General features: G+C 37.4%; 1 protein-coding gene across 20 annotated transcripts in view; it reads right to left on the bottom strand.

Moving 5' to 3' along the window:
• The window catches only part of RALYL (RALY RNA binding protein like), an 833139-nt gene that overhangs the window by 297764 nt on the left and 508002 nt on the right, over positions 1-27373 (bottom strand). The gene's annotated exons all lie outside the window — the stretch shown is intronic.

The raw sequence follows: 27373 nt of genomic DNA, 5'->3' as shown, positions 1-27373 counted from the left end.
TGGGCTGGTTCAATTCCCTGCTGCCCTACTATAATTTAAGTCCCTGTTAAAGTGGCTGGGAGAGCAGCACAAAATGGCCCCACTGCTTGGGGCCGTGCACCCATGTGGGAGACCTGAGGGAAGCTCCCGGCTCTTGGCTTTGGCTTGGCCCAGCTAGGGCCTTTGCAGCCATGTGGGGAGTGAATCAGTGGGTGAAAGATATCTCTCTTGTGCACGTGCTCTCTCTCCCCCTCTCCCTCTGTGTGTGTGTGTGTGTGTGTGTGTGCATGTGTGTATGTTTCTCCCTGCCTCTCAAAAATATATAAGCAATACTTTCTTCAATTTTCTTACTTGCACTAATTATAAGAAATTCACAATCCATTTTGAACATCTGCATTGCTCATTTTCAAGTGTAATAATAAAATACTGGAGCTGCAGCAGATGCAGAGGAAATAAAGGCAATAATGCTTTTTGAATACTTACTTTTTCCCACCTATTATAATGTTGCTTTCTAGAACTTTGGCTTTCTTGCTTTAAAGTCAAAATATTAATATCACATAAGGTTTGAATGAGGACAGGGTGTGCTTAACACATAATGAATAATTTAATATTATTCTCTTCATATTTCCCTACACTATGATTTTGGTATGGTTTAAATGTATCCACCAAAGGTTCATGTGTTAAAGCTTGATGTTCAGAGTGGTCAAGATACAAGGAGGTGGGACCTTTCAAAATTGGAACTCAGTAGGAGGCCATTAGAACATAGGGGCCGTTGCCCCTGGAAGGAATAAGGTAGTTCTTCCGGGACACCAACTGAGTTTTCCTGAGATAGCTACTATGAAAAGAGCAAGGCAGGACACTCCCCTTTCTCTAGTTTCCTGTCTTATCATGTGTGCTTTCCCTCACCAATGCATCTCTGCCATTGTGACACCATCCATGGTGAGGTCCTTACCAATGCTGAGCTGATGTTCTGGCCACACCTTTGAGTTGCTAAAACCGTAACCCGATAAATCTTTTTTTCCAGCCTCAGCGATTTCTTATACTAACTTAAAACAAGCAAGTACAGCATATTTAAAGATTAATTTAAATAAGTATAGTCATTCCCCTGAGTGGGAAGAACTATTTCAAGACTGCCAGTGGAGATGATAATCAATAATTGCCTATTAAGTAAGAACTTCAATAATATTACTAGCGAAGCTGTTTCGGGCCCTTCAGAATCATCTCTACAAATGCAGTATAACTAAAAGGAAATCAAGCCATGTCCACTATCAAGGGTGAAAACCAGTCTTATACAAACAGTCTTACACAGCTGGAGTCACATTGAAATTATATCCTATTGCATATGAGAAAAACCAAACACACAAAAAATTGAGTTTGGTTAAAACTTGGCCACCTTTACACTTTTGTAATTGTAAGAAAGGCAAACTATTTTACATCCAATTGTAGCATTATTGTGAACTTTGGAAAGATACATATAAATGATGTGTTGACTATTTCTGGTCTCCAGCAATGGCTAGTATCATTAAACTAATCAATACAAGGTCGCTGATCTGGTGGATAAAACTGTAATTTCTGAAACACTCTTCAAAGAAATGAGTCAAAGAATCAACTATAAGCTGAAATTCAGAATATTCATAATTTATTTCTTCATTCTGCTGGTCAAAATATGTATTATGTGTTTACAGTCTGCCAGACATCATGCTATACAGTGCTAGAATATCAGTAAAAAAAAAATAGATCCAAAACATCTGCCACCAAATCAAAACAAAGTGTACAAACTCTGCTTGTAAAGGCCTTACCATTTAGAGGGACAGAGAGAACAAATAAAATGCATCAAGTAAATGATACTGCATATTAGAAAGTATAAGTTGTGTGGAGAAGGTTAAAGTAGGGAAGAAAAATAAGGTGTGTGGTTAATGAAGTATTGCTGTTTTAATTCAATTAATGAAAGGGCTCTCCAATATTGAATAGTGTCCTAGCCAGCAAAGACATGGAAAGGGAAGCTAGCCTTGCAAACATCAGAGGGAAGAGCAGTTCAAGTAGAGCCAAGGAAAAAACCAGAAAGCAAGAAGCTGCTATGGCTGAACAGAGTGAGTAAAAAGGTAAAAAAAAAGAAGTCTAGTGTGTGTGTGTGTGTATCTATTGACCATTTAGGAATTTTGCCTTCATCCCCAACTTATGTTTATTTATGTACATAGATAACTGAGCTGATAATATTTTTAGAAATCTGTCGGTGAAAAATCCCATTTTGGGGCTGGCGCTGAGGTATAGTAGGTTAAGCGTCCACCTGTGATGCCAGCATCCCATATAGGTGCAAGTTCCAGTAACAGATGCTCCACCTCCAACCCGGCTCCCTCCTAACAGCAGGGCAAAGCAGCAGAAGATAGCCTGAATGCCTGGGTCCCTGCACCCACATGGGAGAGCAGAAAACAAATAAATAAGTAAATCTTTATGAAAGAACCTATTTTGTTGCATTTCAGTTTTTAAAAAAGTGGCAGGGAATTAAAAGCAAGAGGAGTATACATCCCTTTTAAAGGAAGCATGCTAAAAGAAGCATACCGAAACTTCTAACATTAAACTCTGTTACTCACCACTAAGCTGCAAATCTTATTTGCTTTTAACATTAGACTTATTGTAAATAATGAGATTCATGCAAAAATCCTGTCCATGTCCTCTTTTCATTTTTGTTTCTGCATAAAGTAGATATTACTTGGTAGGTTTTCCAGCGAAACAATGCAATGTCTGAATCTTGATTAAATAATCCTGGTTTTTTATTGTGATCTACAGTGTCCCTGTCACTTACCAAACAAAATAATACAATGTAGTAGAAGACAAATGTTGAAATGGAGGACCTAAATTAGAACTTTTCCAGACAACCAGAATATGTGAGCCCCAGACACAGATCAAACAAAAGTTTTGGAGTAAAGCAGACCTATAATTGAATCATAGCTTTACCTCTTACTCCCTAATGGACTTAAAACATTACACAAGACTATGTTAGATCAATATATGGAGTTACAAAACACAACTCAAGAGTTGAATCAGTGGATTTATTCAAATGAAAACACATTCATGTCTAGTACAGAGCCACTTTAGGAATAGGATTCAAGGATGAGGTGAGGAGAATTATGCTCAATTATTGTAGAAGTTATTGAAAGGGAAATACTATAAAAACTGTCATGGTCCAAGTTACTCTAAGACTCTAATTATTCAGTGAGTATCTGAATAACTAGTAGGGGTTCTGAGGATACTCTGGGATAAATAATAGTATATATTCCTTATTTCTTTACCTGAAACAATATAAATCAAAGTGATGTAGTTAAAAATACAATATCCACCACTCTTAAATTTAGAAAATAGAAACTTCTCATATTAAAATAATTCTATGCTTTTAGATATCCGACTGATTGATTTAACATGATACTTTTTATGTTTCATATAAGAAACCTACTTTTTTTTAACTTTTATTTAATGAATATAAATTTCCAAAGTAGAAACCTACTTTTAATATAAAAACTCAAGTTAGAAAAATAAGTATCATGATAATACTAACAAAAAAGAAAGCTAGAGTAATCATATTAATTTCAGAAAAATTAGAGCTCAGAACAAGGAAAAGTATCAGGGATAAAGAGGATATTGCATAGTGGTAGATAATTTAACTCTCCAAGAAAACATCACAATCTTTAATATCAATATGCCTTACAATACAGTAAGAAAATACATAAAACAAAATCTGATAGAACTGCAAGGAGAAATAAACTAATCTACTGTTACAGATGGAGATGTTAATATTCTTCCATCAATAATTGATAGATTGGGTCGGTGCTGTGGGGCAGTAGATTAATCCTCTGCCTGCGGTGCCTGTATCCCATATGGGCGCTGGTTCTGGTCCTGGCTGCTCCTCTTCCAATCCAGCTCTCTGCTATGGCCTGGGAGAGCAGTAGAAGATGGCAGAAGTCCTTGGGCCCCTGCACCCGCGTGGGAGACCAGGAAGAAGCCCCTGGCTCCTGGCCTCAGATCAGTGTAGTTCTGGCCACAGTGGTCATTTGGGGAGTAAACCAATGGAAGGAAGACCTTTCTCTCTGTCTCTCCCTCTCGCTGTCTAAACTCGATCTCTCAAATAAAGTAAATAAAATCTTTAAAAGATATAATTGATAGATCAAGGAACCAGAATATAAGGGTATAGTTGACTTGGATAGTGATCATCAATTTGATTCTAATCAACATTTGTAGACTAGTTGATCCCGAGACAGAATATCTTATCTTGTTAAAATTGTTGCAATACTTTAGACTGAGTGACTCATAAACAATGAAAATTGAGTTCTGCAGGTTGAGCAATCAAAGATGACTGAAGGTGTTTCCTGGGTTATAGACAGCTGTCTTTTTCAGTGTCCTTACATAGTAAGAAGTGGCAAAGGAGCTCATTGGGATCTCTTTTTTATTTTTTCAAAACACCAGCTCCTTTTTTGCTGATTTTTGTATTGTTTTTCTTTCCTTTTATTTGTTTAAATTTTGTTTAGTTTAGTTTCTCTAATTTTAATTATTTATTTTCTCCTACTACTTTTGGGTTTTGTTTGTTTTTCTAGGTCTTTGAGATGCATTGATAGTTCATTTATTTGGTGTCTTTCCAATTTCTTGATGTAGGCATGACTTGCTATAAACTTTCCTCTTAACAATGATGTTGTTGTATTCCAAAATTTTGATATGTGGTATTGTCATTTTCATTCTTTTCCAGAAATTTTTTTATTTCCCTTTTGATTTTTTTCTATGATCCACTATTCATTCAGGAGCATGTTGTTCAGTCTCCCTATGTTTGAGTTGTTGTTTTCCAGCTTCCTTCCATTGTGGACAGAGAAGATGCATGGTATGATTTTGATTTTTTTTTTATTTTGCTGAAGTTTGCTTTATGGCCTATCATGTGGTCTGTCCATTAGGTCCATTTTGTCTATAATGTCTGTTAACTCTGTTGTTTCCTTGGTAATTTTCTGTCTGGTTGATCTGTCCGCTGATGAAAGTGGAGTATTGAAGTCCCCCATTAATATTATAATGTAGTTTATGTCTCCTTTTTGATCCATCAATATTTCTCTTAAATAGCCAGGTGCCCTGTAATTGGGTGCATATATGTTTATTATAGTCACATCTTCCTGTTAAATTGATTCCTTCTTGGTCTCCTTTAACAGTTTTTGTGTTAAAGTCTATTTCTCTGATATTAGGATGGGCTAAACCAGTTTTTTATTTGTTTCTGTTAGCATGGACTATCTTTTTCTATCCTTTCACTTTCAGTCTGTGTGTATTTTTGTTGGTGCTTAGTGATGACCATGTTTCTGTGTTTCTGTGTGTAGCAGATCCTGATGCATATTTTGTAAGCTGGACAAGAGGTGACAAATTCTTTCAATTTCTGATTGTTATAGAAGTTCTTTATTTCATCTTCATTCATAAATGAAAGCTTTTCAGGGTTGACAGTTTAATTTTCTTAAGACTTGAAAAATATCTCACCTTTCTCTCCTAGTGTGTAGGATTTCTGATGTGAAGTCAGCTCTGAGTTTAATTGGAGATCCTCTAAAAGTAATCTGGCATTTCTCTCCTGCACATTTTAGAAAATTTTCTTTATGTTTTACTGTGGAGAGTGTGACTACTGTGTGTCATGGTAAAAATTTTCTGGTCATTTCTATTAGGAGTTCTATATGCTTCCTATAATAGGACGTCCTTTCTTATTCCAAATTGGAAAAGTTTTCTATTATTATTTCACTAAAAAGGCCTTCTAATCCATTCTCTCTTCCCCCCTTCAGGAAATCCTACCACCTGTATATTGGGTCATTTGATAGTATCCCATAAAACTCCAACACTGCTGTTAAGTCTTCTAATTTCTCGTTCTTCTTCTTCTTCCTCTTCTTCTCTCTCTCTCTCTTTTTTTTGGGGGGGGAGGGGCTGACTGAAAAATTCCAGAGATTTGTCTTTTAACTCGGATATTCTTTCTTCTGTCTCACCAAGTCTGGTGTTAAGGCTTTCTACCACATTTTTATTTGATCTTTTGAATTCTTCATTTCTAATATTTCATTTTAATTTCTCTCTAAAATCTCAACTTCATAGGAAAATTTTTCATTCATGTCATGTAAGATCTCTTTAGTTCATGGATTTGCTTCTGCCCACTACTAATAACTCTATGATAATTCTTTTGAATTCCTCTTCTGGCATCTCTTCACTCTCTTCATCTACACATTCTAGTATTGAAATGTTGTTGTGTTCCTTTAGGGGTGTCATGTTGTCTTCCTTATTCTTGTTACTTGAATTTCTGCATTTATTTTTAGGCATCTTTGGAGATACTTGTTTTTCTCCCCTCTGATGACTTTTATCTTCGGAGTATTCCTCTGTGGCTTAGTGGGGTATCTGCTCTCTCAGTGAATAACCAGAAGTCTGAACGGGGTGTGCCCTGGGAACACTGTTGAATGCTCCAGGGTGAGGGGAGTGCCCAAGATGATACCCAAGTTGGACATGGTAAATATTTCATTTTTTTTAATCAGAGGGAAGGGTTTGATCAGCTTTGTTGGCATAGTCTCACACTCATCTCCTCTCCTCCAAGGAGATCAATGCTGTCCTCTGTGGGTGCAATATTCATCCTGGCTGCCACAGTAACCACACCAAGTTCTGTGCAGTCCGCACTGTGAGCATGGATCCTGCAGCAACGACCCTCACCAGGCAATCAGGGAGCTCTGAGTGTGTGAAGCTGCTCACAGTGACTGTCCAGAGATCCATCTACACCTATACCTTCCCATGCAGCCACAGTGTTTTCAAAGTCCCAGCACACAAGGCTCCCACTGTCACAAGCACCCAGCCTCCATCAATTCTCCCAGCGAGACTCAGCATCTCCTCTCAGCTGGTTGCTGGGGTGTGTATACAAACTGGCACAGCTGTTGCATATGTCCAAAGTGGCAGCTGCCCTCTCTACTTGTTACTGGACTCTGGTGCCAGGTTTTGAGGAGAGAGAAATGACCCTCCTTTATTTGTTCCTTTAGGTTGGCAGGTACACTGTCCACCACAGGGTTCCAAGCCAGACTCAGACCAGGCTCTTCCCACATCGTTATCACCAGTGCCCTGGGCTTCTGCAGCCTAGTCTCATCTTACTCTCCAAAGCTGGTTCTGAGGCTCTCAGCTGCTGACATTCTTAGTTGTGCACATCCATACCCTCCATGTAGATCCACAGTGTCCTTCTAATTTGCATGGAGTTTCATATGCACTTTTCTCCTTAACTATTCCCTAACTATTCTCTCCACTTTTTTTAGTATATCTACTGCTGAAGCGAGCACTGTACTTTTTTAAAAACTATCTTCCCTTAGACTAGAGAGGTAAGCTCCCTCCCTATTCCACTATTTTGCAATGTCTTCAACATGATACATTTGATAGGAAAAGTTACTTTGGAAGAAACATTTTAAAATATCCGTTCCTAACAATACTTTATACTTTGTGTGTCTATATGGGTGCAATCTGTTGAAGTCTTTACTTAGCATATACTAAGTCAATCTTCTATATATAAAGATAATTAAAAATGAATCTTAATGAAGAATGGGATGGGAGAGGGAGTAGGAGATGGGATGGTTTGCAGGTGGGAGGCAGGTTATGGGGGAAAAATTGCTATAAACCAAAAGTTGTACTTTTGAAATTTATTAAATAAAAGTTTTCTAAAAAAAATCCATTCCTTTACAACTATATTCCAATGCTATATATCGACTTGTAAAAACACATTTGACACTAAATTGCCTTACACTTCAGGTTCTTATGGATAATTACAAGAATTCTCATAAGATACTCTAGCCTGTTGGATTTAATATCATGCTCAATTTTCATGTCAAATATAAATTTGAGGATTCTGGCAAAAATTGTCAGACCTATTTTATGTAAAGTTCTACATATTATCATTTTCTGCAGTTCAAGATATTCAAACTCCCCCTTTTTAAAACTTCCTAAACCAATCAACTTGCTTTTCCTTCCCTGATTTAATCTATAGAATTTTCCATTCTGCTCCATTAGCTAATTATATAACCTATTATGTTTTCGAAATACATTTCAATGATCATCTATATTTCTTCCTCTTTCTCCAAAAAAGGTTTATTTCTGTTTTAACCATTTTCATAAAATACATTATGCTTTATGTAATTATAATTTTTGATAGTTATCTTCATTTTGTCAGTTAATATAGTTAGTAAGCTTTACTAAATAGCAATTTTATGTATTATGTTGCTAATTTTGACACTAAACATTTTCAGATGAAATATTTTCATTCTATTATTGGAAAGAATTTGTTCCTATCACTAAGTTTAACTGTTACAAAAACCTGGAATTTGAAGTACATTTCAGTGATTCAATAATCATAATTCAGACTTAATTTAATAAAATAAATATTTCACCATTACTATGTCTACAAATAAGTAATCTGGCAGTGTTATGCATGTGTTATTAATCGTATTATTAACATTGATTTTATTAATATTAACTATATCAATACTAGTAATGCCAACATTTATATTATGTTGTCCTTATTTCCAGACATTGTTTTAAATGAATTTTATTGTTTTAAAATTAATATAGTCAATGATCTGAAGGGACTATGTAACAGTGTGTCAGAGACAACATATGTGATGATTAAGTAGATCTAAGGAAAATTAAATGTTGTTATTAAGTTTTTATAAAAATAAGAAATATGATGGGAAGTCTTGAAGACAACTATTTACTGAATGAATGAGCACTGTGTAGTGTAGTGTTCTTAAAGGAGTGATGGATCAATACTTTTGGAGCCTTCTTTCTGTCACCGCAATGAGAAAGGATTTGATGAGGAAGTCTCAGGCAGATGGAATTACCATGTATCATCTGTATAATTTTGGTTAAGATATTCTGATATTGTCAAAAAATGCCTGTGTGTATGAATAGTTATAAATACACCTATATATTTGTAATTCATTCAACACATTTAATGATTCATTGAATTCAAAATTCAAATAATATATGTATTCTTTTTTACCAAATTGTCCAAAATGTCATTCTTATGATTATAAAAAATTATAATGAAATACTCCCCCTCTATAATTTGAAGTGTAACGAGTAAATTCTTTCAGAAAATATTTGTATGTATTACTCTATATATGTAATGTGAATCTAATATAAAGTCTTAGATTTTTCTTATGTTAATCTTACACCAAGTGTGAGAAATATTTCACATGATTAGAGAAAAGAAATCAGAATCTTTGCATAAAAGATCATCCTCACAGAGTAATTTTTGCAGCAAGAAGCAACACTCTGGCACCATCTATTGACTGCATTTTTTTGCTGTTTAATCAAACCACTTGCAAAATACTACTGAATGAATAAAACATAAAATTTTTCCTCCTTTTTTCATTAATGATGGAAAACCTGGGCCATCAATTCTGACAGCATTTGATGCATTCAGATACACTCTTGAAATCTGATTGTGCTAATTACTAATGAAAACGTGCTTTAATGTATCTGTAGGAGGCCACCTTCATCGGTGCAGTCATGCTGAAATGTCTAATCAGAGGAAAAAATAATCTTTACCAGGATTCACTGGCTCTGTCATGTGTCTTTTTTTTTTTTTTTTTAAGCATTTAACCTGATGGAAACTCAATGACACAATCTCCTGTGGTACTGACTTTAAACCTGGCCAAAAAGCACCAGACAGATGCCATTACTAAATGTTATACTTTGATATAGACTATTCAATTTAATCATTCCCCAAATTACAGATGAGGAGATTAAGTACACAATCATTGAACACCATGTACTAGGCCCTCACATCTTTAAGGCTTTAAATTCAAATGTTACCTTTTCAATAAACTCTCTCCTAGCTATACCTCAAGAGATTTTAACATTTCCACAATATTTCTTATCCCCTCCTACACTCTACTACCACCACACCTATTATATATTTTACTTAAGTATGTTGCTTCTTATCTTTTTCCATGGAATGAAAACTTCATGACACTAGGAGTTTCATCAGTTTTGTTCATGACAGTCATCCTCCCACCAGCACACTCCTGGCACATTGTAGATACCCTATATGTATTTGTTAATGAGTATAAGAGTAAATTAATGAATATTTAGTGAATGGAAAAGCTGGAGTTTGAATCGAGGACTCCTTCAGTGCCCTTTCTACTGCCACAATCCATGGTGCTTTAATCCTGTTCACAAAAACACATGTCCCTGATACCTCCTGTTAAGTCACTGAACAGAACAATGTCTTTTCTTTCAATTTCTTTGAATTAACGAGTAAAGAGCTGCATAAAGTGCTCATTTGTGACACTCATTTCTTAAATATTCAATGCATTTTTGCTGAATGACCTCTGTGTATCAGGCGCACGTGGTAAACACTCCTGCCTGCTCTATGCTTCAGCATTTATGTACATGTGCCACTGGTAAATCCTAGATCCTCAACTGTAACCCATTAAGCCATCTTGGAGAATACATGGAAGGAGATCCACAGACTGATTCCACTAATAGAACAGGAAAAGGACAAGGATCAGTGCTTGCCGGCTGGTCCTCTATGAGCTGAAAAACATGGATCTTCTTGGAGCTCTTTTTACATTCATTTATGACTCACACTACCTATGCTTTACTTACGTCTGTAAATGTATTCATCTATGTAACTCAAATAAATCATTCATTTATTTTAGTTTGTTGCCTAGCTTTGGAAGTGGCCACATTATATAGTGTTTAACAGTGAGGACTTACATGGGGTTCTATATATGGAAAAGTTTCTTTTCTTTCCATTTTAGGTGCTCCTCAAGGCTCCTGATGATAGGACAAATGAGGAGAATTCAAAATGTCTGTGGAGGGGTGAGCATTTGGATGTAGTGGTAAAATGCCACTCAGAGTGCTGTATCTCCTTTGAAGTATCTGGATTTAAGTCCTGGCTCCTCTTCTGATTTCAATTTCTGGGGAACCTGGATTGAGATCCTGGCTTTCAGCATCAGTTTGACTCATACCCAATCACTATGGGCATTTTGGAAATGAACCAGCAGGTGGAAGCTCTCTGTCTGATACATTCTCATTCTCTCATTCTCTCTCTCTCTCCCCCCCACCATCTTCCTCTCTTTCTCTGACTCTCAAGGAAATAGGTAAAACATCTTTTAAATGCTCATAGAAAAATGAAATGAAAAATGTTTATTTTGGTACAAAATTTAAAATTCATCATATTTTTATCATAACATGCATTTTTCATGAACTCTGCAAAGACCCTCTGTATATCTGCTGAACTACATGGCAAAAAAATTATTTTCTGTGAACTTACTGAAGACCCCTTGTATTAAAAAAAGAAAAGAAAAGAAATTCCGAAAACATGAAAGAGAATGTAATTTCCACTAAGTCATTTTAAGGAAACTTACATACTAACCAAAGTTTATCAGTTTATTTCTAAGTAGAAATTATTTCTTTGGGAAGCAAGGAATAGATCCTGTTACTAAGAGTTCGAATCTATGAGGAAGAAGATTGTATCCTTTTGTCAATTGTAAGAGAATGGTGTTAATAGAGTAATAGGAAGCAGGCTGCTGGAAAAGGAGTTCCAGCTCCCTCTAATGGTCCAATTTTGAAGAGAGAAAATATTTACACTTTCATTTTGATGGAGGTCTGGATTTATGAAGAAGAATCCTGAGTACTGGCAATCTTTTTTTTTTTTTTTTTTTGGACAGGCAGAGTGGACAGTGAGAGAGAGAGACAGGGAGAAAGGTCTTCCTTTTTTGCCATTGGTTCACCCTCCAATGGCTGCTGCGGCCAGCGCACCGCGCTGATCCGAAGACAGGAGTCAGGGGCTTCTTCCTGGTCTCCCATGTGGGTGCAGGGCCCAAGCACCTGGGCCATCCTCCACTGCACTCCCGGGCCACAGCAGAGAGCTAGACTGGAAGAGGGGCAACCGGGACAGAATCCGGTGCCCCGACCGGGACTAGAACCCGGTGTGCCGGCACCGCAAGGCGGAGAATTAGCCTATTGATCCGCGGCGCCAGCCCTGGCAATCTTCATCCTATAAAAAATTATCTAAATTCTTGGGTGGCCTTGGGGAAGCTGCTCAACTGTGCCTCCTTTTCTTATCTGCAAAATGATATTGATATTACATATTGATATGGAACCTAGTTCTTAGGGATGCTGATTTAGTATGTGCAAAACAATTGTGAAACCTCCCAGGACACAATGAGCACTATATAATGTTAGTATTATGTGGTTTTTTATTAATAGTAGAAATATTTATTTCAACCTATTTCATTTTTACTTATAATACAGCTTTACTGCATTATTCTAGTCACATTCACTACCTTCTAAGAGATATAAAGATATAAGGTCAGGCTGGTGCCGTGGCTCACTTGGTTAGTCCTCTGCCTGCGGCACTGGCATCCCATTTGGGGACCAAGTTCTAGTCCCGGTTGCTCCTCTTCCAGTCCAGCTCTCTGCTGTGGCCCGGGAGGGCAGTGGAGGATGGCCCAGGTGCTTGGGCTCCTGCACCCGCATGGGAGACCAGGAGGAAGCACCTGGCTTCTGGCTTTGGATTGGTGCAGCGGCCATTTCGGGGTTGAACTAGTGGAAGGAATACCTTTCTCTCTCTCTCTCTCTCTCTCTCTCACTAACTCTGTCAAATAAAATTTTAAAAAAATTAAAAAAAATTTTAAAAAAGATATAAGGTAAAAGATTGCTTACTTGTTTTGAATTCCATCCTAAGATGGTTCAGTTATTCCTGGATATTCATATGGGGATGATAGTAGACATGTGTGATAGGCTAGAGAAAAAGATGAATACCAGGGATAAGAAGCACCTACAAATATCCTGACATGCTTTCACACTAGAAGACACTTTGGCAACACCAAAACTGTGAATTCTGAGTTATAGTTCTATTGTGGGTGAATTTAATAAAAAAGTTCTTTATGAATAGAAACAACATTGCACTAAAAACACGAGATCTGACGACATTTATTTTGAAGATCAGCTCCACCAATTGTTATACTCAAGCATGCTGTTCAGTCTTTACAAATACTTCTCTGACTTAAGATTCTACTCTTTTTTGCCCCCTCATATCCACAGCCATATCCATTATCTACTGTAGTCTCTCTCATTTCTGTTCATTCAACATGCTGGACATAGTCACATATCAGGACCTTCATGCTGCTTCCTCTACCTGAATTACTTTTACCATAAGATTCTTCTACATAACTTCCTAATTTCCTTCATGTCTTTGCTATTTCCCGCTCATTGCTATAGCCCTTGCTGAGCCTACTTTGGTTTTAAGTCCAGTGGGTTTGGAAGAGAATTGTGGCTGCCTGCATTCGAACGGCCGTGTGAATCTTCTCTCCTAAAAAATATAAAACCAACCAGGAAAGCAAATAAAGTTAAAGCTGACCACACCTTTATCAGTACAAAGAAGCAGAAAATACAATCACCTTAAAATTATCTCTAGGTGGAAGAAATATGTTCCAAAAGGTTTTCTACTGCTTGTCCTAAAAGCTTGTAGGTAGAAGATGGAGGTAAAGGAGGCTAAGCATTCACAACATACAGGGTGGCGTTGTGGTGCAGCAGGTTGAGCCACCACAGTTTCAAATCCTGGGTGTTCCACTTCCAACCCAGCTCCCTGCTAACATGTTTGGGAAAGCAGCAGTAGATGGCCCTAGTGCTTGGGACCCTGCCTCCCACATGGAAGATCCTGATGGAGTTCCAAGATCCTAGTTTTGGTTTGGCTCAGCCCTGGCCATTGCAGCCATTTGGGCAGTGAACCAGAGATTTCTCTCTCTGTTTCTCTTCCTCTCTCTCAGTAACTCTGCCATTCAAATAAGTAAATAAATCTTTAAAATTAATTTAAGAAGAGTGGATTTATGAAGGTGACTTACATAAAAAAATCACCAAAGAGAGAAAGCTCAGTACTCAGTGTGGAAATACTGAACACAGGTTTGGACTCGGTAATTTGCAGCCCTGGATTTAGGAAAAGTGGGGCAACTACAGTCACACTTCTTTGCCACAGGCAATGCAGAGGTGGGGAGGGACAACTTGGGCTGTGACTGAAAAGGAAAGAAATAAGCCAAAAAGACCAAGAAGACCAAACACACACACACACACACACACACAACCCTCCAACACATCCATCTACCACTCTGCCATCAAGACATGTCATAAAAGAAATTGTACAGATTGGGGCAAAACTAAATAAATGAACACTCTCAAACTATGAAATGTGTAGCAACAAAGAAAGGCAGACTACATTCACACAAAGCTACCATGAAAAATCAGTAAAAGTGAATCAAAGTGTCTCAGCTGATGAAAATCTTCCCCATAAAACCAATTGAAGAATTGAATAGAGCTGTAACAAAATACACCAAACTGGATTAAATATCTTCCAGTAAGCACTTGGAAACACTTTAAAATAGACTGAATTGGAAGTATTAAAAATGAGAGCAGCCATGGGCAAAAAGAAGAAATAAAACGAGAAATAACTGAACACAGAAAAGAAATAGAAGAAAAATATTTTTAAAAGATTTATTAATTTGAATGGCAGAGTTACAAAAAGAGAGGGAGAGGCAGACAGAGATCTTCCATCTGCTGGTTCACTCCATAGATGGACGTAACTGCCATGGCTGGGGCAGGTGGAAGCCAGGAGCCTTGAACTCCATCCAGGTCTCCCAAGTGGGATGCCGGGGTCCAAGTACTTGGGCTACACTCCACTGCTTTCCCAGATGTGTTAGAAAGGTGCTGGGCCGGTGCTGCGGCTCACTTGGCTAATCCTCCGCCTGTGGTGCCGGCACCCCGGGTTCTAGTCCCGGTTGGGGTGCCGGATTCTGTCCTGGTTGCTCCTCTTCCAGTCCAGCCCAGGAAGGCAGTGGAGGATGGCCCAACTGTTTGGGCCCTGCACCCGCATGGGAGACCAGGAGGAAGCACCTGGCTCCTGGCTTCGGATCGGCACAGCACTGGCTGTAGTGGCCATTTATGGGGCTGAACCAATGGAAAAGGAAGACCTTTCTCTCTGTCTCTCTCTCTGTGTCTAACTCTGCCTGTCAAAAAAAAGGGGGGGGGGGCTGGATCAGAAGTGAAGTATATGGGACTCTAACCAGTGCTCTTATGGGATGCCAGGATTTCAGACAGAGTTTTAACCTGCAGAGCTATAATGTTATCCCCAGAAGAAAAATATTAAATATCAAAAATGAAAAAATCTACAAGAAGATGAGCATCATCCAAACAAGTGTGGCAAAGTTATCGAGGTCATTTCATATTTTTTTATCAGTAGGGCTATGTATGACTAAGAATCTTTATCATGATATAAGAACAATATGTAAATGCAGTATATTCTGACAAAAGATGAGAAAAGAAAATGTGGAGGAGAGCAGTAGAATTAGTTTACTGACTACTCCTACACATTTATTAGATAGAACTCAAAAGATGCCAATTAAAAAGTAGAAATAATAAAGGCTTGAAAGTGTAGTAGACATGGAACCAGTATTGTGGTGTAGCATGTTGGGCCACCACCTGAGATGCCAACATCCCACACGAGTACCGGTTCAAATCTCAGCAGCTCCACTTCTCATCCATCTCCTTGCTAACGTACCTGAGAAGACAGCTTGTGCCCCTGCACCCACGTGGAAAACCTGGATGAAGTTCATGGCTACTGGCTTAGGTCTGCCCCAGCCTTGGCTGTGGTGACCATTTGGGCAGTGAACCAGCAAATGGAAGAGTTCCTTTTTTCTGTCTTTTCCTCTCTCTCTCTGTAACTCTGCCTTTCAAATAAAAAAATTTTAAGGGGAAGAGGATAATAAAATTATTACTAATGTTTCTATAAAACTATTAAAAGTATGATGTCAAAAATAGAAATTTTTGTATCAAAGCATGGTAACAAGTGACACAGAATAAAAATAACAAAGAGGACATACAAAGCAGGATAAAACATAATAAAACAAGATAATGAACATAGTAATTCCAAGATAGACCATTATGACAGAAACAAGACCTATAAGTAACAGCAGTAATGTAGGATATATTGATTTAATAAAATATGAATTTTAAAATTTGTTTTATAAAGGAAAAATCGAACTCTGTGTTATGTACGAAAGAAGATTTGGAATACAGTGATCTGGAAGGGTAAAACAAGGGAGTGGGCAAATATTTAACCAACGACATGAATCACAAGAAAGGGGGGACTGGAATCCCAGTATCAGATAAAGAATAATTTAATCCAAAAACAGTAAATGCATATAGAATGCCACTTCATAGTTCTCAGCTTCTTCGGCTACCACTCCAGTGATAAATATATTCCTTTTTACTGAAACATGTATCAATTTCTAATATATAATTACTCATTTATTACATTCAATAATAAATAAGCTTATTATTTGTATGTCAGTTCATGAGCAGAAGTATTTTATCTGTTTTGAAAATTATAGTGAACAAATATTGAGATTAAAATTAGGACATAATAAATAGATGTTCAATAAATATTTGTTAAATGAATGAATAATAAGTTTAATCTGTTTTCTTATCTGTGGAAACGGGAATGATAATGGCTTTGCAAGCTTGATGTTTCTACAGGAGAAAATACCTAAAAATCTAGCCAATTTCACCTGACCCTGGGTTGCAGTGAATATTATTACCATTAGGAACTACAGATTTTCCAACCTAACTCCTGATGTTCTTAAATATCTGACAAAGTAAGTTTGAAAGAGAAAATACACCCCAGAAAAGATAAAGATTGAATTGATGAAGATTTTTCCAGTTGATATTGTTTAGAATATATAAATAATATTTTCTGCTCACATGTGAACTTTAAGGATAGTAACTTCTAATATGGTATTCAAGTTTTACCAAGCATCTCTATCCTATATATTTTCTTAAAGGTAAAGAAATTTGACTATAATCCTCATTAATTTCCAGATATGACCTAGAGGTCAAGCTTCCCTAGGTAAATACCAGCCACTGTAAAACAGTTATAACATCAGCATAAGCTGTCATTTTGTTTGAGTGAAGTGGCGAGAAATAGGCTGTGAAAGGTTTTTATTCAACGAATATATTACCATATTATCCTTAAATAGACTTGGAAATATACTTTACTACTATTATGCATTCCCCTCCCCCAATATTCAACAAATATACACCACTTCCAGCAATAAATTTTATGGCAATAAAAAGAAACCAATTTGAAAGCAAGAGTGAAATAGCACTGTTTGTCAGCAAGATAAATGCTTGCAAAAGATTCAAAAAGCAGTAGGTAGAAGAGAAGAATATTTGGATGACACGAAAAGAAGGAAGCAAACTATGAGTAGTGTAAGAGTGCATTACAGGCTCTGCAGCTAGACAGAGGGTACAGCGATATTGCCTTAATAATTACCTCCCAGCTGGGGCAATTGAGATGTAGCAAAGAAAGAGCTGGATACTTCTTGTTCGGCTCACATTCTGTGTCTCAAAGGGAGACCTCTTCATGATACTAAAGCCAATTGTTTCTACATAACAAACTCCAGGAGGAAAATATATATTTTTCTATTTTGAATTTATATTATCCTGAAAGGTGTCATTAAGAAGTGCCATAGGGGCCGGCGCTGTGGTGCAGTGAGTTAATGCCCTGGCTGGAAGCACCAGCATTTCATATGGGTGCTGGATCTAGTCCCAGCTATTCCTCTTCTGATCCAGCTCTCTGCTATGGCCTGGGATAGCAGTAGAAGATGGCCCAAGTCTTTGGGCCCCTGCACCCATGTGGGAGACCCGGAAGAAGCTCCTGGCTCCTGGCTTTGGATCAGCTCTGCTCCAGCCATTGTGGCCATTTGGGTACTGAACCAGCAGATAGGAGACCTCTGTCTCTCTCTCTCTGTCTCTCCTCTCTCTGACTTTTAAATAAATAAATAAATAAATCTTTTTTTTTAAAAGAAGCACCATAATTCCAAGTTGCAGGAGAAGAGATTCAAGAAATTTCAGAACATGTAAGAATTACAGATTTAGATAGTAGTATTTTAGAAGAATGTGGCTTTTTGTGGATGTCTGCAAAACTTATTTCTGGTAATATAATGAAATGTTCCTAATAAGAAAGAAACAGACATTGTAAAGAAAGTGTCTAGAACCACAGGAAATTCAAATGGACCCTTTGTTGGAAGATTGCTTATAAAGTTCTACATTATAGAAGCAGAACAAGGGGCTGGTGCTATAGCATACTGGGTAAAGTCACTGCCTGCAACACTGGCATTCCAGCTGCTCTACTTCCTATTCAGCTCCCTGCTAATGTCCTGGAAAAAGTAGTGGAATATGGCCCAAATTCTTGGACTCCCGATATCTTTTTGGGATAACCAGATGAAGCTTCTGGCTCCTGGCTTTGGCCTGGCTCAGCCGTGGCTGCTGCAGCCACTTGGCCAGTGAATCTCTGTGTTTCCTTCTCTCAGTAACTCAGACTTTTAAATACATAAATATATCTTTTTTTAAGGAAAGATAGAAAATAAGCAAGAAATCTTGGGAGAAGATGGAAGAGCTGAATAAATGATGTTGGGAGTGCCTCAAGTTAGGAACAGGCAGGGGTTCAAAGAGACAAGCTGGTTTAGAAAACCAAAGATAACACATATTGGACTAGAAAGCAGAGTTATGTGTTGAACATGAAAAAGCTAAAATGTTGTTTCCTTATCTATTTAACAAGAAGCTAGTATTAGGAGGTCACGATACTGAATGAACCCTTACATTCCAGGCACCATTCAAAAAAACTTGTGTAGAATAAGGTCCTTCCTAGATATGTACTTTCACTGTCATTTTATTATATCACCTGGACACAAATAATTAACTCGAAATTACTTATATCTGATAAAAAGTGATGATTTCACTTCACATAAAAAGGACTGGGAGTTTTTGTCACTTTTTTTGTGACTCAACAGCATATGTAACTGCTAAAACATTGAATATAATGTCAGGAGAACTGAAGTTTCCACAATAAGAAATGTAAATACTATATGGCACTTAGAAGATTATATCCAAAAATGTCTTTCAAAAGATAGCAATACACATATAGCATGTCCTGGTAAATTCACCCAGCGGTGGTAAAAGCCTGAAAACTCCGCCATAGGGTAAAGGTTGAAGAATCTGTGAGTATCTATTCTGTAGAAGACAGTACTGAGAGGCATTATATCTGTTATAAAAAAAAATTGGAAAGGATATAAAGCAGAAGATATTGGGCTTATTCTGTCTTCTCCCAGCATAGTATAGCAATTAAGTATGAGTATTGTTTCATTTTTTCAAGCTTCCATTTTATATTACAAAATGGGAATGATAATAGAACAACCTCCTTATAGAGACTTACATGAGAAATGGGAGAATTAATGAGAAAACCTCAAAGTCCTTAGCATGTTACTAAACTCTTTGTAAATACTCAATAAACACTACTCTCAGTTAGTAGGATATTCATTTCCTAATGACAGGAATTGGGGCTGGCGCCGCGGCTCACTAGGCTAATCCTCCACCTAGCGGTGCCGGTACACCAGGTTCTAGTCCCAGTCAGGGCGCCGGATTCTTTCCCGGTTGCCTCTTTTCCAGGCCAGCTCTCTGCTGTGGCCCGGGAAGGCAGTGGAGGATGGCCCAAGTGCTTGGGCCCTGCACCCCATGGGAGACCAGGCGAAGCACCTGGCTCCTGCCTTCGGATCAGCGCAGTGCGCTGGCAGTGGCGGCCATTGGAGGGTGAACCAACGGCAAAAGGAGGACCTTTCTCTCCATCTCTCTCTCTCACTATCCACTCTGCCTGTCAAAAGAAAAAAAAAAAAAGACAGGAATTGGGATTAATAACTATATCACATATTCTTTTACCCCTATTATCTGGCAAACAGCAGGTATCCCCTAACTACATAATGAATACATGTATTGGAATCATGAATGTAATTTACAAGGCTAAGATATCAGCTCAGTAAATGCAATACAGCCAACATAAATGAAACCATTGGCTTGATATCTCCCCATTACTTGAGCATCAATAAAAGGAGTTCAAGAAAGTTGAAGTGATCGTCAATAGAACATGTTGACCTTTCCCAACTCATTAGAGTTCTCTCCTCTCTCTCCGAAATCTGCCATACTATGGTTTCCCTTTCTGTTTGACTTCTTCTCAATTTTCTATTAAGTATTTACCATTTTTTAAACTTGATCCTAGAAAATACCTCATCTTCTCACTCTATCTTTCTATTAGGTGATGTGTACAACTCAATAGTTTAACTGTAATTTATTTATTTTTTAAAGATGTATTTATTTATTTGAAAGTCAGAGTTACACACAGAGAGGAGAGGCAGAAAGAGAGACAGAGAGTCCTTCCATCCGCTGGTTCACTCCACAATTGGTTGCAGTGGCCAGAGCTGCACCAATCTGAAGCCAGGAGCCAGAAGCTTCTTTCAGGTCTTCCACATGAGTGTAAGGGCCTAAGGACTTTGGTCATCTTCTACTGCTTTCCCAGGCCATAGCAGAGAGCTGGATTGGAAGTGGAGTAGTTGGGACTAGGACCAGTGCTCATATGGGATGCTGGCACTGCAGGTGGCGGCTTTACCTGCTACACCATAGCACTGGCCCCTAACTATAATTTATATACTGGCTCCAAAACCTACATGTCAAGTTGCGTTCTAGTTGGTAAGTCCAACAATCTAGTCAAATATGTACTAAATTTACTGAGTAGAATGTCAGTTCTGTCCATTACTAACAAAGTTAATATCCTTTGGGTACTCTAGGCATTTGCATGAAGCTAGGCACATGGCAATTTTCTTCTCATTTAATGTCAAAAATCCAAACTCTAGGCTCAACAATGAATATATATAATCTTGAATTGGACAGAAAATATTTTAGAACTATTATACATGAGTAATGCTTTTCACACTATTCTTGTTAAATGCATGACTGATTTCTATCCATTAGTAATCCAAGTGCTAATTCAATCAGCCTGGATGTTGATTGGCTACATTTTCCTATATGTGGAATATACCTATAAAATCAGCAAAGCTTTTTTTTCATTTACAAATAAGTTCTTTCTATGTAGTTATAGAATTATGACTTTAGTAAAGTATTATTACTTTATAAAGAATTATTACTTTGGTAAAGATTCCTTGATGTCAGTGACCACCGGAGGCTCTTAAAATGAGCTGCCTAGGCTATGGAAGCCTTTTTAGTCCACAACCTCCATCAGTATTTGGACAAAGCCATAGAAAAGTGGAAGTTCTCTTCCCTTTAGAGAAAAGGACATACTTCTTTGATAGCCACTTCTTTCCACTGGGGTCTCTCTCACAGAGATCCTTCATGTAGAACATTTTTTGCCACAGTGTCTTGGATTTCCATGCATGAAATGCTCTTATGGGCCAATCAGCCAGACCAGGGGGCTTTAAGGGCTGATTCTGAGGTCAGAGTGTTACTTAAAGCGATTGCCATTCTATGAGTTTGCTGTGTGGACTGCTTCCCATGTTGGACATTCTCTCTTTTTTAATTCTATCTATTATTATTGCTGGGTACTTGATCCTATTTATATGATCTCTTTAACACTTAATCCTATCTATATGTTCACTTTAACACTTACTATGATCACTTTAACAATTAAGATGACATTTTTACCACAAATTTTAATGGGATTTGGAGTCTCATGACAAGTTTTTAAACTGTACCTTTAGAAATGAGTCTGTAAGAATATATATAAGAAGTGAGTCTGTAAGAACTATACAGCTTTACAAATTTCCTCCTCCCTGTCATGTTCCCACTCTTATTTTCACTGAGATCTATTTTCAATTGATTTTATACATATATGATTAACTCTATGTTAAGTAAAGAGTTCAACAAATAGTATGAAGAAAATAAAATAGATGAAAAAACAAAGAAAACAAAACTGCTCCTCGACAGTCCAGACAAGTGCAGCTCAAGTCATCCCTCCTTGAAATGTGATTAACTTTGAGGCCCTGCTATGATTATCAAACCTGTCGATCAACGGCATCATCTGTAGCCTATGGGGTTTGCAAGGCTACTTGCTATGCTAACAGTCAATCTAGCTGCTGCTGAGTAATCTTGTAGCAACAAGGCACCACTGTTTGTGGGTGGCTGGCTCATCCCTTGTGGTATTTATTTTGACTGTGCAGAACTTTCCGAGTATACTGATATCAGTGAAATTGGTTGCTTTCCCACAAAAGGCCCAGATGGCCAGTTTTATTGTTATTTATTTCTGTATCATCCTTAACTACCATCACTTTACAATCTTGTCTTTGATCCTGCTTCTGGTGATTCCCAATCACTCCTGATTATAGGCTATAGTCCCTAGACTTAAGAAAAAAAAATAGCTGCCAATGGAAACTAGGTGATTGATTTATTAAACTCTCTTTTTTTTTTTTTTTTTTTTTTTTTTTTTTTTTTTTTTTTTGGACAGGCAGAGTTAGACAGTGAGAGAGAGAGAGAGAGAGAGAGAGAAAGGTCTTCCTTCCATTGGTTCACCCCCAAATGGCCACTACGGCCGGCGTGCTGCACTGATCCAAAGCCAGGAGCCAGGTGCTTCTTTTGGTCTCCCATGGGGTGCAGGGCCCAAGCACTTAGGCCATCCTCCACTGCCCTCCCGGGCCACAGCAGAGAGCTGGCCTGGAAGAGGGGCAACCGGGACAGAACCGGTGCCCTAACCGGGACTAGAACCTGGAGTACTGGCGCCACAGGCAGAGGATTAGCCTAGTGAGCTGTGGCCAGCCAATTTATTAAACTCTTAACATAGGTGTATGCATATACACACAAACACACATATGTACATATACACATCTAAGTCAGCCCACTCTGAATGGAGTACTGAACCTACTACAGAGTCAGGCATTGTCTTTATGATAATTGTTTTTATTAGTATTTAGAGGCATTTTTTTTTTCAGATTCACAGCTGTATTCTTGATAATAGAGATTACTAACAATTTGATTATTAGATAGGTAAAATCTTTAGATTAAATAGGCATTTATTTATTATTATAATTACCCATATTTATTGTTGCATGCTCAATGACTTGCAGAGGGAAAAGGCTAGATCATTTTGTGAAATGAGTGAATATAATGGTTCAGTTGAGTTTCCAACATGCATAAGCCTTTGAAACGCAGATAGCAAACAGGGGAAGGATATTGTTGGCAGATGAAGGATGTTCGTCAAAAATAGGAAGGAAAGAAAGAAGCAAAAATAAAGAGATGTTTAGGGTCAACACACAAATCTGTGACAGTAGAACACCTTTATTATGAGTACCCTTATTTGGATATGAAATCATGTACAAAATAGATTTATTAAATTCCAACACAGCATAATATGAAAGTTAACATTATCTGACTATGCTGTTTCACTTTCAGTCCTTCCAATTGCAGCTATAATATCATCTTGTAAATAGTGAAGTATTTTGTTGACAGGAGCTATGCTAAGTTATTTAAAATCATTACAATATTTTATCATTAGTCAGCCTCTCTTAAGGTACAGACCTACAATTCATTTTAAACACAAGGTCTTATAAAGTGAAGCACATTTTGCCAAACTGAAACAATTCTGAGTGGGGGTAGTCTTCAAATCTAGGTTTGGATGACATCAAAGTCTTTGATGGCAGGATGCATGCTCAGTCTCAGTAGTGAAAACATGTGATGCAGACATACCCATTTCATTTTCCCCAATTTAAAAATGCTATGACAAGAAAAGCTTGCATACACCCAAAAACAAAGTAGTTTCAGTTCCCAAATGCTATATGTAATTTAATCTTTAGTTAGTATTCACTCATAGCCTCTTTTTAAATTTTTCTTGTTGGCTTGAGAGCTTGTTTTAAATATGCATTATTTAAAGTTATTCTTACTTAAATGAAAAATAAATAGTTGCTAAAAGAAATTTTTATTTATGAAATTAATCTGCACCTTGATTTGTAAAAAATTTCTCTATTTCAATCAGATAACAAATAAATACAAAAAATGTGATTTTTATGGGAACAGCTATCCTTTGCTATTTCAAACTTGCAAGCAAAAATTTAAAAAAGAAAAAGGAGTCAGGGAGATTCAGTTTCAATTTTACTTACCTGATGTGGTAAGTAGTTATCTTTTACTTTATAAACTCTGTCTGGGTACTATCAGGATGTAATCTCATCCAGCTATAAAGTTGATTGCTTAAACAGGACATTTTGAAATAATAGACATATCATTTATAGCAGTTACTTAGGAAAGTACATTAACTGGAGATTCACTAAAGATGGAGTTTCTACACTCAATGCTAGAAAAAGTCCAATACCATCAGTAAAAAAATTATTTTATGATATATCTAAATCTATGGCTAAACCCTCCAATTTTACGGCCAGAAAAAGTGCGACCAATTGTAGTTGCTTTCACAGATATTTCTGAGATTCTGAGATACGGATTTGAATTAAAATTTATTCCTTTCTGAATAGAAATGTGATACACATGGCATGAAGACATTATAGAGATGTGCTCTGAAAATATAATCATACTGAGTCAGTTACTTACTCAAAGACACAGGAATGTGTGTGTGTGTGTTGTTTGAATTCAATGTTGTTGAAATGAAAATACTGCATGCTTATTTGGGATAAGATATCTTAATTTCCTATTCAAAATAAAGTTGCTAGAAGATATTCATAAGGCTTTCCTAAAACAAACTTCCAAATAATTCCTATGAGGTACTTTATGAAATAATAAAATTTAGTATTGCTCTCAGCTAGAGTAAGTCAAGGTCACCAATGTACTGTAACATAGCAAATGTAAAGTATACACTCCTCCACCACACACACACACACACACACACACACACACCTACCTGTCAATATAAAGTTACAACTGGATTTTGGAATTGACAACTGCTTTTTAAAAATTTTTCTCTTGGAATGTGACAAACCAGTTTCCAGATTTCTGATACCTACCACTAATAGAGACGTACTTAATGGGCCGTGGGGCAACATGGCTGTTTCTGGTGCACTCATTTACTCAGAATTTCCAGAATGTACTTCGAATGACATGATTCACTTTTGATATGGTAAGAATGTAGCCTACAAAAATTTCCTTCCCATTTTAAAGATGCAGAAAACAAAAGCTGAAGATATGCAACTCAGTTTGTTTGGATTGCTATAAAAAATCTGTAGACCAGGTAGCTTAAACACAACATAGATTTGTCTCTCACAGCTTTGGATGCTGAAAGTCCATGATCAAGCCAATAGCTGGAGTTGTGGTCTAAATCCAGGTGCTTCACACGTGTTGTAGGAATTCAGTTACTAAAGTCATTACTGGTGCCCCAGCCTTGTCCCCCCAGCCACAGGTTCTGTGTTAGCAGAAAGCCGCCATTAGGACCTGGAGCCAGGCACTGCATCTAGGTTCTCCAGTGTGCGACACAAGTGACTTACCCACTAAGCCCAATGCCCACTCCCAGAAGTTTGCTATTTGAGGTTTCTGCAAGCTTGTGGGCCTCCCCAGCAGTGTTCATGCGTGTGTCTTGGATTATGAGCCCATCTTGTCACACAGTCCAGTTCCATTTCTGACAGGAGTGCTTGGTGCAGCACAGTGGCCATGCTCAGGATGGCTGTCCTCTTACTAATTGGTAGGACGTATGAGTACACAGTTTCTAATTTTTCATTTTCAGAGTTTCTACCCATTCTGAATTCTATTTCCCGTTAGCATTCTTTTTTATTGATAGTTTTTTTTTTTTGGAATTTTTGTGCTAATCTTAGCCAGAAACATTCGACATATAATTGTCCCTTTCTCTTACAGTTCTCTTCAAGTAAACAGAGAATTCATCATAATTAAATTCAGAGTACTGTTTCTCAAAGATAATACTCTACAAAGAAAGTTAAGATATTGTATGATATTTACCATTTAACTTTTCTGAACCTCAGCATAATAATTTATAAAATTTCAAAGTTAAAGTTTGTTTCAAAAGTATACATGCTTTTATCTTTCATCCCAAATTCATATTCATTGTAGAACAATAAGACAATGCAGAAAATGGGGAAATTATTACACATAATTCACATAATACTTTCAATACTGTAGTGCAACCTATTAAGCTTTGGGCCTGTGAAATTCTGTGTGTATACACATACAAGCACTATTTGCTTATTTCGTATATATGAAATAAATTATTAAATTAATTAAATTAAAAAATCTGTATCATGTTTGCCACTTTCCAAGATGATTATTCAAAATTTAATTATTGTGTGCACTGACATAAAATATACTTATTCACTCTTTCAGTGAATGTTATTAATCATCTAGTATGTAGAAGATAAATACTATGATGAGCCAAAGCAAATCTGTCTGCCTTCAAAGGCAATTGCAGTCAACAAGAAATACACGTAAAATAAATGCCTCCAAATTAGGAAGTATTACTAAGACAACAGACAACGATGACTACTGGGGATCATAATGGGATGATCATAATGGCTGTTTAAATGAAATGTTACTTAACCTGCAACTTGAAAGATGAGACAGAGAGGCAGTCATTTGCTGACTGGTTAGGTTGTCACTTGGAATATCCACATCCCATCTTGGAGGGCTTGGGCTCAAGTCTGGCCTCAAAACCCCATTCCACCTTCTTGCTAATGTGCGCCCTGGGAGGCAGCCAGTTATGGGTCAAGTAATTGGTTCCCTGCCACCAGTGAGAAACCTGGGTTGCATTCCTGACTCCTGGTTTTAATCTGGCCCAGCTCCAGGTATAGACATTTGGGAAATGAATCAGCAGATGAGAGTTTTCTATGTTTGTATGCTTCTCTGCCTCTCAAATTAAAACACATACATAAATAAATAGGTGAGAAGCAGTCACAGGAATTAAGAACTGTTTAGAGAAGATGCACAGAGTTGATGGCTGGGGAACAGAGAGAAGAAGGCAGAGCTACTTGAGAAGAAGGAGAACCATGTCAGTTTGCAATTAGCATTTTTCTGTACCCAATAGTAGGTCACTGAAGAAAATTGCACAATGAGTGATATTATTGTTATTCATATTTTTATAAATTAATTTGAGACTCCTCAGAATGGATTGGAAGGGGGCAGGGACAAGAGAGAAAGAAACAGCACCAATTAGGATAACAGTCCAAATGGGAAATTTATACAGAGGATCAACTTAGATTGTTGGGGATAAAAATAAGTGAACTTAATGGATGTATAATCTGAGGTAGACTTTGTAAGATATGTTGAAGGACTAGGTTTAGATAAGGGAGAGAGAGGGAGAGAGAGGGAGAGAGAGAGAGAGATTATGGATGGGTATCAGGTTTCTAACTTGCACAAGTGAGACATTAAGTATGGTAAGAAAGTGGACAACATCAATAATTCTATTTTAGATTTCCTATTTGAACTCATAGAAGAGTTGTGAGCTACAGAAATGATCTTGTATTTACAAGAATTCAAAGTGAGAGGTGAAAAAGATAGGGGAAAGGAAACTGAGAAAGAGTAACCAGAAATGTAGGAA

This window comes from Oryctolagus cuniculus, chromosome 6 (assembly GCF_964237555.1).
Source record: "Oryctolagus cuniculus chromosome 6, mOryCun1.1, whole genome shotgun sequence".
Lineage (NCBI taxonomy): Eukaryota > Metazoa > Chordata > Mammalia > Lagomorpha > Leporidae > Oryctolagus > Oryctolagus cuniculus.
The sequence above is the reverse complement of the archived record's forward strand: the minus strand, read 5'-3'. Positions and strand labels throughout refer to the sequence as shown.